This window comes from Coptis chinensis, chromosome 2, assembly GCF_015680905.1.
Source record: "Coptis chinensis isolate HL-2020 chromosome 2, ASM1568090v1, whole genome shotgun sequence".
In the NCBI taxonomy this organism is placed as follows: Eukaryota; Viridiplantae; Streptophyta; class Magnoliopsida; order Ranunculales; family Ranunculaceae; genus Coptis; species Coptis chinensis.
The window spans coordinates 55,976,962-55,992,751 of NC_141457.1; the positions used below are offsets into that span (position 1 = coordinate 55,976,962).

General features: G+C 35.4%; 1 long non-coding RNA gene across 2 annotated transcripts; it reads right to left on the reverse strand.

Moving 5' to 3' along the window:
• Positions 1-1,743: 1,743 nt before the first annotated feature.
• LOC147516717 (uncharacterized) lies at positions 1,744-10,143 on the reverse strand. 2 transcript variants are annotated; one of them, XR_015213728.1, is made up of 7 exons: positions 9,517-10,143; positions 8,396-8,688; positions 7,228-7,287; positions 6,910-7,010; positions 6,226-6,269; positions 5,185-5,286; positions 1,744-1,964 (listed from the first exon to the last, which is right to left on the reverse strand). It is a non-coding gene; the product is annotated as an uncharacterized LOC147516717 (long non-coding RNA). The 2 variants fall into 2 exon arrangements; XR_015213727.1 differs by lacking the exon at positions 9,517-10,143 and having other exon boundaries at positions 8,396-9,447.
• Positions 10,144-15,790: the final 5,647 nt, after the last annotated feature.

Here is a 15,790-nt window from a genome sequence, read left to right on the forward strand (position 1 = left end):
TGATAAATAGCTCGGGCGACACTTGAACACACGTCTGAACAAAAGAAACATTCGGACGTCCCTCCAAGTAACGTCCCTATCTATTTCTAAAGTTACCGAGATAGTAGCTGAGTTGTGAACTTTGGACGGGTTGTTTGATTCTATCTCGTATGTTTTTTTATATTTTTTTGGTTTTTTTTTTGACGAAATGTATTCCGTCCCGCATGTTTTATTGACTTTTTTTTCGTTTTTTTTTTCGGACGAGATGTTTCATTTTTTTCAATTTTTACATTCAGAAGGAATCAAACATTCCGTCTGAGATTTAAAGTCACCTCTACATTGGGCAACCTTTTCTTGTTTTTCATCACAAAGGTAGCAAAGACAAATAAAAATGTTACACTTAATAAGTTGATGCAAATGGTGAATCATTGTATATGGCCTGAATTCTGTAATTACATCAGGTGTAAAAGTCAGAATATATGTAGCAATCGATGAGTCTCAGTGTTATTACATGCAAAATCAACTCAGAGACAAAATTTTACTAAACTTTTTCGCTTATTATTAATCAAATCCAACACAACTACAATATTTAAAACTATAACCTAGTACCAAAATTGTACAACCTACTATCTAAAACAGAATGACAATGAAGAAGAAAAGCCTATCATCTGAACTAAAGTCCTCACGTGAAACTACTTCTCTTCCATTGTCTTGTGCCCTCCTCACCTTTTGCACCCACACCCATCTCGGTTCCCTTTTCCGAAAAGTTGAAGAACAATTGGTCAGGTCTAACATGGTCCTTGTCATTAGTGCTATTAAACAATTCCATGTCCTTTGTGGAGTTCTTCTAGTCATCCTCCTGGTAGATGCTTAAAAAGATAGGGGAACTGATTATCTGTTACAGTATGGTCTTCTTTATTTTTAATAACTGCAGCAACAACTCCTTTGTTCCTGCATAAAAATATAAAACTTCTTTTGGTGCATATGCAAGTTTATTTTAATAAGAGCAACATGTTCAACAACTTCCAATACTGACTTTACATAGGCTTGCTAATAGATAAGTAAAGATATGCATTGCCTATTTACAAAACAACAAAATATAACAACTACGACCAAAAAAGTTTCAGTGCCACTTACAAATATTTCAACCCATTGAGACAACAACTTAATCATTAGTTTAAGGTCATAGAAGAACGATAATGTCTAATGAATAAACTATTAATTATAGCTTACTTACAATTATAATCTTGTCATTAGTTATTTAGAAAAAATGAGCCACCAATATCTACGTCTTACAATGTTTTAATGACTTTACAACGTCTTAACTTAAAAACACAATCTTTTTTTTATGTTTGTCCCATCCTTATGTTTGCCAAGAATACACTGCAACTTAATTCAAATTAATTGTAGGGCAGGGACGTTATTGGAATGCCTATAGCGTAGAACCAAATGAATCATAGTTGATCATAGTTGCAACTACATTGTGTGGAATGTTTTTGGCGACATTTCTAATCAACAACAACATGCTCTTATTAAGATTTGAAAAAGGAATCCAACTCCAACCCTAATAACTACTCCATACATTACATTTCTGTCACAGCCCGAATTTCTAAACAATTAAAAAAAATGAATATTTGAAATATAAATATCTCAAACATCACTTGGTTCAATTGTCTAAAAACCCAGGCTATGACGGGGTGGATACAACACATGTCAAAACCTAAATTCCCACATCATAAACAATCTTAACCACAAATTCAATCTCCAAAATTCTCTTTATTACTTTATAAAAAAAACTATCTTCCGTCCCAATAAAACAGCAAACCACTATAAGAATAACAGGTCTTCAACATCGGATTATCATGTCATATGAAAAGAAAACTACGTTATTACATACTTCCAAAAGATCAGACCTAATGAACTAAACTCCCAGACTGCTCCAGGCGAGAATCCAAATCACACGCCGCGGTTCCACTGCCTTCCACCTGTGTTCCCAAGAACACACCCACGTTGCCAAAACAAAGCAAACATGGGTCAGCAAAATGGAATTTGCTGGTATGAGTAGACTAACCACAAATAAACATTATCATACTTTAATTATCCAAACAATCACTTTATATTTTCCCATAACTTAATCATTCTCAGCTTGGAAGACAGGTAGTTCCGTCATTTCAACCGGCATAGTTTCTTCCCAAGCAAAACTTCCATTATATTAACTCATTCAAATAACTCGTTTTAATATCTAAATCATTTAATTAAAACTTACCGATATCCACTGCTATATAAGGGTAGGACCGCGTCCCTACACAAAATGTTATTAAGTCCTACCCTCCTGCAAAAGAAAGTTAGAACTTCTATATAACCTTTGTAGATATTATATTAGGCATTCAAAAGTAAACCCAAACACTCACATAATCAAATTATTACCACTAACCCGCAAGGCGAATACCTTAGTTCCTCTCTAGGGCAGTCCAAACAATCTGGTCATTCATGGCACATTCAATGAATACCCCTATATAACGCTAACGGGCCATTTATGACACATTTAATAAATGCCCACCTAACATATGACATCAACAGTCATAAAACTCAATTCCAAAACTTTAGGCGTGGAGAGTTCTAAAAGGTTGCGGTAAATTGTTTACGCATTATTGAACTTTATTGTATATATCATTTCAGAGAACGAATGAGTATCTTGATAAATGTATTTTTGGTTTACGCGTTATTCATTTCATGGATGTCTAAGTGTCATAACGTTGCATATCATAAAATACTGCAAAATCACCGAGTAGTTAATACACGTACACATGTATATATAGAAAGGTCTTAGCCTAAAGCCAAGCATGCTAATAGCCCTAGACCTATCCTAATAGACCGAATCATAATCCGAGTTAAAAGGTCAAATTGGGTCAACTGGTCAAAGTCAACCTTGGTCAACAATCAACTCTGGTCAAAGTCAACACATCATTGTCAAAGTCAACACGTCATTGTCAAAGTCAAACTGCCGTTTTCATGTTCAACAGGTTCAGGGTCATAGCTGTGGTTCATGGCTAAGGTCAATGTGCATGGCTCATGGGCTCATGACTAAGGTAATGATTCGGACCCAACTGGCCAACCCCAAACCTCAGAACCCGAAAGTCTAAACATTGAAAGACCCAAAAAAAATCTATTTTAACTCCTATGGATTGGCCCCAAGCAATATTAGAAACTGGCCCAAAAACTTCAGACTGAACTGGCCCAAAACACAACTGAGTTCGGCCCGAAAACAAATGGGAGAAGGCCCAAACAAAACAAATATTAGAACTGGCCCAACAATTTAGAACATAATCGGGCCCAATCAAAACAAAACAAACTGGCCCAACCAAACAAAATAGCAGGCCCAAAACAAAACCAACCAAGGCCCAAGGCCCAACTAAGATGAACAGTGTCATCTTCTCCAACAGCCACCACCAAAACCGGCCACCCCCAATTCCGATTGACCACCCATTTTGACCCCACGGTTTTCCTCCTCATCACCAACCAAACAACATTAACAAAAGCCAAAAACCGAAAATCATACAATCAAAACTCTTCCTAAATCTAGATCAGAAAATTTCGGGCTGCCATTAATGGTGCCTCAAGCTCCACTCGACAGCACCATATACATCCCCACACTCACACTACCCCCAAACCTAAATTAACCAACCCATCACCAACAAAACAGTTTAAACTATTTTAAAAACGCATCAAAACAAATCCCCAGAATCACAGTAATAACGTTTTTTTTTTACAGGGGAGGAGGTTTGGGCTCGCGCCTCCCTTTACAGCCTCCCCAAGCTTCGACAGAATCCAACCCAGCGTCAATACCTCAAACCCAACACTCCACCACAGCCACCAAACATCATTCCATCATAACCACCTTAGTGAGGGTTTAAAACCAAAACCAGGAGAGTTCAAACAAAACCACCATCAGTATCGCAGGGTCGTCCCTGGATCCGACTGCCATTCTCGCGTCCTTGACGTTTCAATCAACACCCAAACTCCCCACTACCACCGACAGTTCAACCACCCCTTTCAATGTCGACCGAATATAGACACAGTATCACAGTATTACAGTTTGACAGTTCTATATCAAATCCGAGTTTCTCTAGAGTTTTAACAACTCGACAACACGACGTAGAATAAAAACAAGACAAAGAGCAGTACAAAAAAAAAACATTAGACAGTATACGCCGATATACGTAAACTATAAATCCGGTGAAATAGCAAAATAACTACTCACCTTTAGCGCGCTCCGACTATCAGCCAGCTACCAAGAAAAATCTTCCTTTTCTGTTGTCAGTAAAACTTCTCCCTTTTCTGTAAAACTCTCGTGGTGTTTTTGACTAACCCTATTCTGTTTTTTGTTCTGTTCAAAACAAAACCCCCGAAATAGGGAAGAAGGTTTATCCTATAAACCCACGTCTCCTATTTCCACTAACACTTATCCTATTTTATTTTATCTATTATCTATTATTATTATCTTTATTATTATTATTATTATTATTATTATTAGGAAAATAAAAGAATTAAAACACGGGGTGTTATAATTTCCTATTGGAAAAACAATGCCTCGCCTTATAAGAACTCAAGTGAAACTGTTTATTTCTTCTTTTTGGTGCAGACACGTATTTTGACTTAAAAAAAAATTAAAATGAAGCCTATAAGCTAGAACCAAATGAATTATAATTGATCATAGTCAAAACTACACTGCATAGTACTTTTTATGTTATTTCTAATTTGCAGCAACATACTGATGAACGGTCATTATTCGGAAAAAGAATCCGACTCCAACACCAATGATAACTCCATACATTACATTTCCTATGGATAAAAAAAAATGCCTATATAGACTCGGGAGAACTCAAGTGAAACTGTTTCTTACAAAAATTGTTTATTTTTATGAAAATGTAAGGATGATGGAACTATTATAGAAAATCAGAAATGCATGCATACCTCCAATGAATCATGCATGCATTGTTTGGAATAAGTGATGAGACCAATCATTATATACAAAAACAAACTACGATATTCATATCTAACATTATCACATGACCACAAAGGTCGGTTTCATGATGCAACTTTCTTCAAAGATCCAACATTAGGAAATCAATCGAAAATTTGGAACTGTAAAACAGTGTAAATTCGCAACTTGATCAAATAACATCAAAAGATGAAGAACCTAACCTTTCAAGGGTAATAAGGGATTTTATAAGTTTCTTCCTCGTAGAATCCATTATCTATGAATCAATCCAAAATGCATACTAATTTCTTGAATCAATTCATTACCTATTCCAAGAAAAAAGAAATATTGAACCCCTTACCATTTCACATAAAACAAAAACAACAAATGCAAATTCTAGATAACTAATAGAGTCCTAAAACTGAGTCACACAACCAAAGATATCAAATATTATTGAAAACGTCAATGGAAATAATTGCAAGGGGGTGAGGGACATGCGATGTAAGACTTTAATAAGTAAATGACATCGCATTGAATTCCTAAACCAAAGTTAAAGCTATGTTGGCATGCTCCATTCACAATCAATCAAATGAGATGTTCTAAGCTAGAGGGACTGAGGGAGGGGAACTAATAAGAAAACCTTGATGAGGGTGATCCCTTGAACACCCTAATGTTGGAAATCCCGATAAGGGGATAAGAATTGAATTGGGCAAAGTGCTCGGGAAAGAAATTGAGGAATTAGAAAGAGATGGTTTCTATGTTAAGCGGTAAAACGAAGAGTTTTTCAGTATTATGAGACAATTATTGAAGATGTGAGAGAAGAGATTAAGGAGAGTGCGTTGTGTAATATCTCAAACGTATTTAGTAATATATGAGCCTTTGAAATAAATCCTAAAACCACCCTTTTTAGATTGCATGCAAGAGACATATAAGCCTTTAGCACACACTCTTTAAATTTATTGCTAAAAAGATGGCTGAAATAAATGACACCCTAAACACACGTGTATAAAAGAAAATAGCACAACCTACAATGGTACAATGATAATAATCCATTCAAGCGCATGGGAGAACTATGAAAATTGCAAATATAGCACCATTTTTAAAAAAACATTGTGATATCACGAACACTAACCTCAACTAAAAAATGGCCACGTACTAAAAGGAATGAATTAAAAGCAATCAATCAAAGAATAGGAACTGGAACGTAAAACATGAACCCATTATATCTAAACTATAATATGAAACATTTGGAAAAGAGAAATTACCTCGGGAGATTTCGATTTCAAGCGTTAGACAGACTACTTGAGCACTACATGGAAAAGAGACAAATGATAGAAAGATGGCTAACAGTAATCACGCGGTATTTAAACAATTCAATAACAATAACCAAGTTTGGGATTCCAAAAGTGACAATAAGCCTATTGAGTAAAACAACTACTAAATGAGCATAAATAGGAAGCATCAGAACGCAAAAGATTAGGTACTAACACCGTACCGCACATATAGATGAAATCAATGGAATCTCACCTCAACACCAATGCATTCTTTAGGATGGACCACACAAATAGATATGACAAAAAATTTATATGTAACCATGCTGCGTTGAGTTCTCTCATTCTCTTTTTCTTTTTTTCGTCAGACATTCCATGTATTTCTGGTTCATAGAAATGATGCTCCAACCGTATTTATTCTCCAAACTATTCAAGGGTGAACTGACAATTTGAAAAGAGATTTAAAAAATGGAATAAAGCTTGCAACCATAGAATTCACAACACTTAGTTTGCTTGGCCGCGAGAAATTTGTCAAAATTACTCTACGCATCATTATATTTCCATAATAGTTGTCCATAAGAAAAGTAGGCTATCTAAAAAGATCGTTCACAATTCATTATTCTATTTGATACAAATGGATGAAGATGATAACCCAACAATTATATAATCTCAACATACCTCTGAAAATTGCACAATTTTAGCAACGGTGCAGCAATTGGATGAGGACTCGAAACATAGGTTAGACAATTGGGCAATCCTTCTTCTCTGGGTTTTACTGCCTGCATAAAAAACCAAAGTTTGGTTAAGCTCCTCTATCCTCAGCCACCCTTCTAATTCAGTTGAATATCAGCAGATATCAAATTAATCTAAAATTAATAACTAAAAAAATATTTTATAGTCAATATTGTTGTCTTACAGTACGTACATCTTAGCAACGACAACAAAAAACAAATATCATATATATATAATTTTTTAGTTGTTAGCTTTAGAACATACCGGACTCACCGGGATTACCCAGAAGAGGTTCAATAATTCTTTTATTTTCTTCCTTCATTTCTAAACACAAGGCAATAAAAACTTGATCAGTGAAATCATCAACACACTATATTAGAAAAAAAAAAAAAATAGCAACAACTAAAAACTTTGTTCCACCAAATCACCTACCGTTACCCCATTCCAATTACTTGAATAGAGCATGCAAAAGAGTACCACCAATCGACAAAATGAATCCATTTAAGTATCATTGACATTTCCTATTTTCTGTCATTCTTAATTCGTTTGCCAATAAACCAATTAAAAGAAAGTAAAAGTCAAATTAGAGAGTTTGAGAAGAGACAAAGGAAAAATGATAGATGACCTGAAAGATGAGGGCCTCACAACTGAAAAAAGATAATGATGAAAAGAGAGGAAGAAATTAGTTTTAAATAGAGAGGATAATAAGACACTGACTTTCGAGAGAGAAGAACAATACCTAAGCGGATTATAGATCAAGGAGACGAACTAATGTTGAGATTCAAGAGAGATAGAGCTGAAGAAGAGGAAGAGTAGTTAGGGGTGGGGAAACGAAGGATTTTGACTCTTGGGATAGATAAATTTTTTTCCAATTCCTTGATTGTGAAGACCCAAAGATTTTCTCTTCGTTTGGTTTTCATAATTAAGACTGGTAATTAATATATAATCCAACCGGGTGGAGAGAAGTAGTGAAAGTGAGAACCAAGGGTTTACACTACGAAAGGGTTTTCACAAATTAAGACCTTTAATTAATTCCTAATCCACGTGGTGGAATGGTATGAAACACACCATCAACAAACAAAGTAGCAAATAAGGACCCACCAGGCTACTACTGAGACTCTGCGAATGTTGAAGTTACTTTCATTTTATAAAAATTTAACCTAATATTTGCCAGTTAGAAGAAGAAACTTGCAAGGCCCTCTTAGAAATTAAGTAAAAATAATAAAAGACCCAATCAATTCCAAGGAAAAAAAGTAAAATAATAAAACACTGAAAAATGAAAACTCCCACCAATAACTCACCCCACTCAGAATTTTTACTAATTCGCAAATATGCAATAGAATAGTGACTGACCATTAAGGTTCAACGCAAGAATGTAAATAGATAATCTACAGACAATTGCAAAATAGCAAAAGAGTTTGGGATTCAATACCTTCTTCAAGGGAAGTTTTAGAGATACAATTATCAACTTTACTCTCTCCCCATCTCGGAAAAACACCAACAGCAGCAATAATGTTGTTTTTTTAGCGCTTCAAGTTCCTTCGCTGTGTTGGGTTGTTGCAATGCATGAAGTTTCCTCACAAAAAATGTGATCAAGTTTCCATTCTATAACAATTGATCGAGTTGCTCGTATCATTTCTTTCTAAGATACCGTGAGAGTTTATGTTTGAAAATTTTCTATAGCTTTTTGCGAAGATCATAACCATCAGTGATCATAACATCATGCTACTTCCAACAATTGAAAAGAGAAAACTGAATTAGGTAACTATTAAATGGGAGCACTCAGCTCATGTTTAGCAATTGAGAAGAAATAAAGTATGACTTCCTTATGCACCATCATGTTGTTTGCATGGAGAAATTATACAAAGTATAAAAAAGTCATCAGTGGAACGCAAAACAGTTAAAAGGAAATGTGGTGACACCAACATTAATACATGTCTACACACATATACCTCAAGTTGTTGTATATCATATATCTTCAGAAAAGTGTCATAAGAATTTGGTAGACACGGTGGTATATTCTAAAAATTCTTCCTTCATGCAGTATAAGCTCATGAAAAAGAATGGGTGGCGTTGACACCAAAATTCAAAATTTGGAACTGGTTGACGGTTTACCTGCCAAAGTCATTGTATATACATAGGTGATATATCAAATGTTGTAATCATGCACGCCTATAGAAATTTACAATTCAAGCTTTGCGAAACTTATGAGCGTCAAAACTTATATTGATAAGATCATCAGTTACTAAATTAATCGTAACCAAAAAAGTCCAAAAAAAATGGTGAAAATAAAAAATAAGCTAAACAAACCTAACTTTTCAGAATTCAACAACTGAGTGGCAATTACTAAATAGGTGTAATATACATGTATGTAGTTGCTTGGCCAAAACTTTTTACATGACCAATGGAAATTAAAAAGCTTTAACTTTCTATTTGAAAAACGTGAAGAACGCAAAATTGATGAGAGAAAAATGAGAACGAAGAAAGAAATAATATGAAGTTGGAAACATGAAACTGAAAATTAAAAATGAGAAATTGGAAATTAATGAGTACCTGGCTGAGAACTAAATCCACCGTTGTCATAAGCTTTTTTTTTTGTTGAGAACTGTTGTAAGTTTTTGTAACTTGGAGGGGAAAACCAAAAGGGTTAGTGTGACCCTCGATTTATACACCGCAGGATTGAATCCCAACCGTGTCCAAGGTCTTAATGGCAAGACCAAGGACCTAAAGGTTTGAGCACGAAGGGTTTTCCCAATTAATTAAGAACTTGATTTATTTTTTTATTATTGCCTAATCCAACTCATGGCTGTCATCGTGGCACACTGGCACTCATCCCGACCCATGTTTTCTCAATCATATGATCATTGACTCTTGCTTTAGATAAAGCCCATGTGAAACTACTAACCTTATCTTTAATAAAAGTACATAAAAAAATGAAATATTAGGTTATACAGGCTTGTAAGAGAGTAGATGTCATTACAATTAGAAATCATAGATTAATATGGGATAGGACTATATAAAGTAGAAAGTTGTGCAATAGAGAAAAATACAACATCAAAGCTTAAAGAAGAGTACCTATAATAGCGCGGAAACCCATTGTCCCCATATAGAAGGCAGTCTTCAAGGCTGCAACAGAAGCACACTAAATCAGGTAATGAATCAACATGATCACAACAAAATGGAGTGTTTAATGCAAGATCAAAATAGACCTCTAAAGATCTGTGATTCACATAAAAGTACCCAATCCATGATTTAAAGAAATTAAAAATAAACAAATAACAAATAAGTTAGATGGTGGATATTCATAAAGACTTAAAGAGGAAAGGAACCAAAACACGAACTCAAAACAGTTCTTAACTTGACTCAACACCGACACGTAGACGTTAGTTAATATCAATAACCCATATCAGATATGTAACTTTTCAATAGGCATCAGAAAAGTAAAAAAATCATTTGGCTTCAAAAATAAGAAATTCATAAAAGATAAATAATATCAAACAATTAAATAGATGAATACATAAAGATAAGAGGATTTTTATACATCAATTCTACCCAGACAATAGTACCTCCCTGCCTACAACTGAAGACCACCCTCCCCTATGTGATTCCACTACCATGGTTAACGATATAGCCTTACAGAAGCCTTCTCCAAGCTTAACCTTTAAATCTAGTATCATGTTGTAACTTGTAAACCAAATGAAAACTATTCTCACATCACTATTTTATAGTTCCTGATTACAAAAAGACAAATGCATAAGTGTCCTACGCAGGTTACATGTTAACAGCTCATGTTCCTCATGGCCATTTCCAGACCAAATGTAATTCGGGATACTTCAAATGGAACTGAGGAAAGGTCAGTCATTTCCACTATAAGAAACAATTTTCTTCAATTTACGTACCTCACAATTTCTCTTCATTGCAAATTGATATGTTGATAGCAAAGATATTTTTTGCTAACTTCGAAACTTAGTAGTAATCTTGGAAATATTTAGATGAGCATTACCTAATTCAATACATAAACCGTAAACTTGTAAATACATCACTGAAAATTTGTAGCTATCTCGATTTTACACTCCAATCAATAATTACACAAAAAGAAAATGTATATATATATATTAAAGAAAATCAAAAGTTTGTAGAAGAAAAATCATAGATTGAAGAAGATAGTGTAACATACATGCATGCTATCCGAGAGATGCGCACTGAAGTAATCATCAGTATAGTAGAATTTCACGGTAATTTAAAAAAAAAACTTTTTGTTGCCATTTGATTTATCCCTTAGGGTTTTCAGAAAGCAATAGCCCAAGTGAGAGGGGGAGTGAGGGCCAAAAAGAGGGAGACGGAGAACCAAGAGTTTAGTCTTAAATTGGGGTCTTAATAGCGAGACTGAGAACGAAAGGTTTGAACAAGAAGGGTTTTCCCAATTAATTAAGAACTTTATAATCCAACTCACGGCTATCATAATGGAACTCATCCGGATCGTCGATTTATACCCCTGAAATCGAATCCCAGCCGCGAGTTAGAAAGCAGCCCTGTTTTGTTAAGTTGATGTTGTTATAAGACCAAGTTTTTGCAACCATTGTAGCCCCAAAAATTAATTAAATACATCTTCTAGAATTGGGGTTTTTAGCAACTCTCGCTCGCTATAATTCTAAATGTTTGGGCTTATTGTGAGTATACGCTCTAAACATATGCCTGAGGTAACAAACACAACACATGTATTAACGAGTAGAATTAGGAGATGTCTAGTACTCAGTCCCACAAACTTCCTTTTCTCTACAAATTTTAGCATCCCACCAAAACCACAAAGTTCATAGATATAAACATGTGCATATGTATGTTGTGAAGTACAATCATACCTTAGAACAAGTATACTGCAGAACCATGAAACAAACAGAAATCAAAAGTTAACCCTAGAATGGTGAATAATTACATATTAGTTTAGAGAGAGAGGATATTACAACGATGGAGAGTAGTACTAAGATGTGTGGTGGTCAAGGTTGAGATTAATTATTCAGAAACTAAACGATAAACAGTCTGAAGGATATCGATGTATGGGGTAGCAACATCGTTAATCTTCAAACTGGTTCTCGTTTATATTTGAAAAACCATCTTTTTCCTATTTTTGAGTGCCCAGCCAAATGAGCAATGCCTAGAAATATGTTGATGTGGTAAACTCAAGAACTTAATTTATAGGAATTTGGCTTGGTTTGGCTTAGATTTAAGGCAACCAATATTGCACTTCAACAGACACACACTCAAAGTGTGACATCACCTCTCCTCCTGATTAAAAGAACTCTCATTCCCTTCTCTCCTTTCTCAATACATAATTAAGCTATCACTCAAGTACTCAACTCTCAAATTGAAAAATGGCCATTATTCACTTCTTGGAGGTTTGGAGTTTAGTGTTGCAATGAGAACCTCAACTTTTGGCTTGAAGAAAGATGTAAAAGATGTTTTAATGAATATTTCTGATAGTCTTTATTGATATAACCAGCAGATATATATACAAGAAGAACCTCCATGAATACAGAAGATCTCCTAGATTCACATATCTAGGAAAAGGTAGTACACTTACTAAGATTACAAGATACTTGCTAATACTAAAGAAAGTAACAAATATTCCAACACCCTCCCTCAAGTTGGTGCGTGGATATCGTACATGCCCAACTTGACAAGAGAGTCAATAGACACCTTGCTAGCCACTGCTTTAGTAGGACATCTGCTAGTTGGTCTTCAGACTTTACAAATGGAAAAGTAATAATTCCAGCTTCAAGTTTCTCTTTGATAAAATGTCTATCAATCTCCACATGCTTCATTCGATCATGTTGAACAGGATTATGAGCTATCTCTATAGCTGACGTATTGTTACAATACATATTCATTTTCTGGTTTAAAACCCAAGTCCTTCAACAAAGTTCTCAACCACAGCAACTCACATACCCCATATGCCATACCTCTATATTCAGCTTCAGCACTTGATCTTGATACTACTGCCTGTTTTTTACTCCTCCAAGTCACAAGGTTTCTACCTACAAAAGTGAAGTATCCTGAGGTAGACCTTCTGTTGTCGGCTGAACCTGCCCAATCTGCATCAGTGTAGCCTTCTACTTTTAGGTGATCATTAGTTGAGAACAATAAGCCTTTACCTGGAGCAGATTTCAAATATCTCAATATGTGTTCTACAACATCCATATGAGGTTTATGTGGGTCATGCATGAATTGACTCACGACACTAATTGCATATGCAATATCTGGCCTGGTATGCGATAAATAGATCAGTTTCCCTACAAGCTTCTAATATCTCCCCTTATCGGTTGGAGTTGCATTCAAACACAGAAACAGCTTGTGGTTATGCTTAATGGGAGTATCAATTGGCTTACATCCGAGCATTCCCATCTCAGATAATAAATCAAGAATATATTTCGGCTGGGATAAGAAAATACCATTTTTTGATCGGGCTACCTCAATCCCAATGAAATATTTAAGGTCTCCAAGCTATTTCATTTTAAATTCAGAAGCCAGATACTATTGTAAACTAGAAATCTCCTCATGACCATCACCTGTCAACACCATATCATCAACATAGATAATCAAAGCAGTGATTTTACCTCTTATGTGTTTTAAAAACAAAGTGTGATCCGAGTTGCTTTGTTTGTAGCCGAACTTCTTCATAGACTTTGTGAACCTGCCAAACCAAGCTCTTGGGGACTGTTTTAACCCATACAATGCCTTCTTTAGTTTACAGACCATTGTTGTATCTGAGTATTCTAGTATACCTGGGGGAGGATCCATATATACTTCTTTAGTAAGATCTCCATGCAAGAAAGCATTTTTTACATCAAACTGAAGAAGAGTCCAATCTTTATTAGCTGCCAATGGCAAAAGTACTCTCACAGTATTGAGTTTAGCAACCGGTGCAAAAGTTTCTTGATAATCTACACCATAAGATTGTGTATACCCTTTTGCAACCAGTCGAGCTTTGTATCTCTCAATAACCCCATCTGCTTTGAGCTTGACTATAAATACCCATCTGCACCCCCACTGTCTTCTTTCCCTTTGGTAAGATTACAAGTTCCCAAGTGGTATTCTTTTTTAGTGCTGTCATTTCTTCTGCCATAGCTTTGGTCCATCTAGATCTACTAAATCTCCCTGCATCTTACTAGGAATAGAGACAGATGATAACTGGAATACATAAGATGCATATGACTTGGACAACTTGTGGATGACACATGGTTGCTTATGGGATATTTCACTTTAGCTTTAGGATCAGGTTCATATTTAATTGGTGGTTAGCCACGGTTAGATCGAGGTGGAAGATGATATTGAACTAGTTCAGAATTAAGACTAGGTAGATTAACATCATGAATATTAGACTCACCAACATTATGAGTATTGGAACCAACAATAATAGAATCCGGCGATACCTCTAATGGGTCTTTTGGAGAAGATTGGATTAGTAGATCCGTTATAGGAGGTAATGTACTATCATGGACTTGATCTTCACATCCTTCACTTAAGCACTCAGTGGAGGTTGCATCGACTTCTTCTATTGAGTTTTTATCACTAGGTGATTATGGTCTCGATAAATCAAAGACCATTATATCATCATGATTCTGCATTTCATTTCTATTCTCCCCCTGAAGTGAAGAATCAGTGATCTCTGTATAAAAAAGGTCATGTTCATGGAAAATGACATCCATTGAGACAAAAAAAAATTTAGAAGATGGATGATAACACTTATAACCCTTCTGAGTTGAGCCATACCCAACAAAGACACACTTCAACGCACGTGGATCAAGTTTGGTGCATTATTGTGTATGTAAGTGAACATACACCACACACCGGAAGATATAAGGTGCTAAATGAACAATGGGCAGAAGCGTACAATGATCAGAAAGCACATATAAGGGTCTCCGAAATAGGACAACACTAGAAGGTGTACGATTCATCAAGTAAACAACAGAGTTCAAAGCTTCGCCCCATAAGTGAGATGGGACATGACCACCAATTAATAAAGACTGAGTGACCTCCAAAAGATGTCTGTTTTTTCGTTTGGCAACCCCATTTTGTTGAGGGGAATAAAAACAAGATGTTTGATGTAGAATACTAGTCGAATGCATAAAGCCAGTCAATTCCTTTTTGAAATACTCACCCCCATTATCAGAGCGAACAACCTTTACAGAGATTCCAAACTGTGTGAGCACCATCTGATGAAAAAGGGGAAAAACTATACAGACATCACTTTTATGTTTCAAAAAATATACCCAGGTCATCCGAGTGTAGTCATCGACAAATGTAATAAACCATTCCATCCCGTTATGTGTAGGACGTGGGGCAGGACCCCAAACATCTGAATGAACTAAAGAAAAAGGAGCATCAACTTTATTATCACTCGAAGAGAAAACAGTACGATGGCTTTTTCGCCATTACACAAGTTTCAAAAGAAAAATCAGAAAGACTACAACCATTAAATAAAGATGGAAATAATCTCCTAAGATAACCAAATGATGGATGTCCTAGTCGTCTATGCCAAAGCCAAATCTCGCCTTTATTTTTATTAACCTTATCGTCACTCATAACATGAGCTTGTATTCCTTGATTGGACCGTTGAAAACCATCCTCCAAATAGTACAATCCTCTACTTTGTTTACCACTGCCAATCCTCTCATTGGTATGGATATTTTGAAAAATACAGTGAGTAGGAAAAAACAAGGCAATACAATTATTAGATTTGGTTAATTGGCTAACAGAGAGAAGGTTATAGTTTAGTGATGGAACAAATAAAACATCATGGATAGATAAAGAAGGGGACAGAGGTACAGTG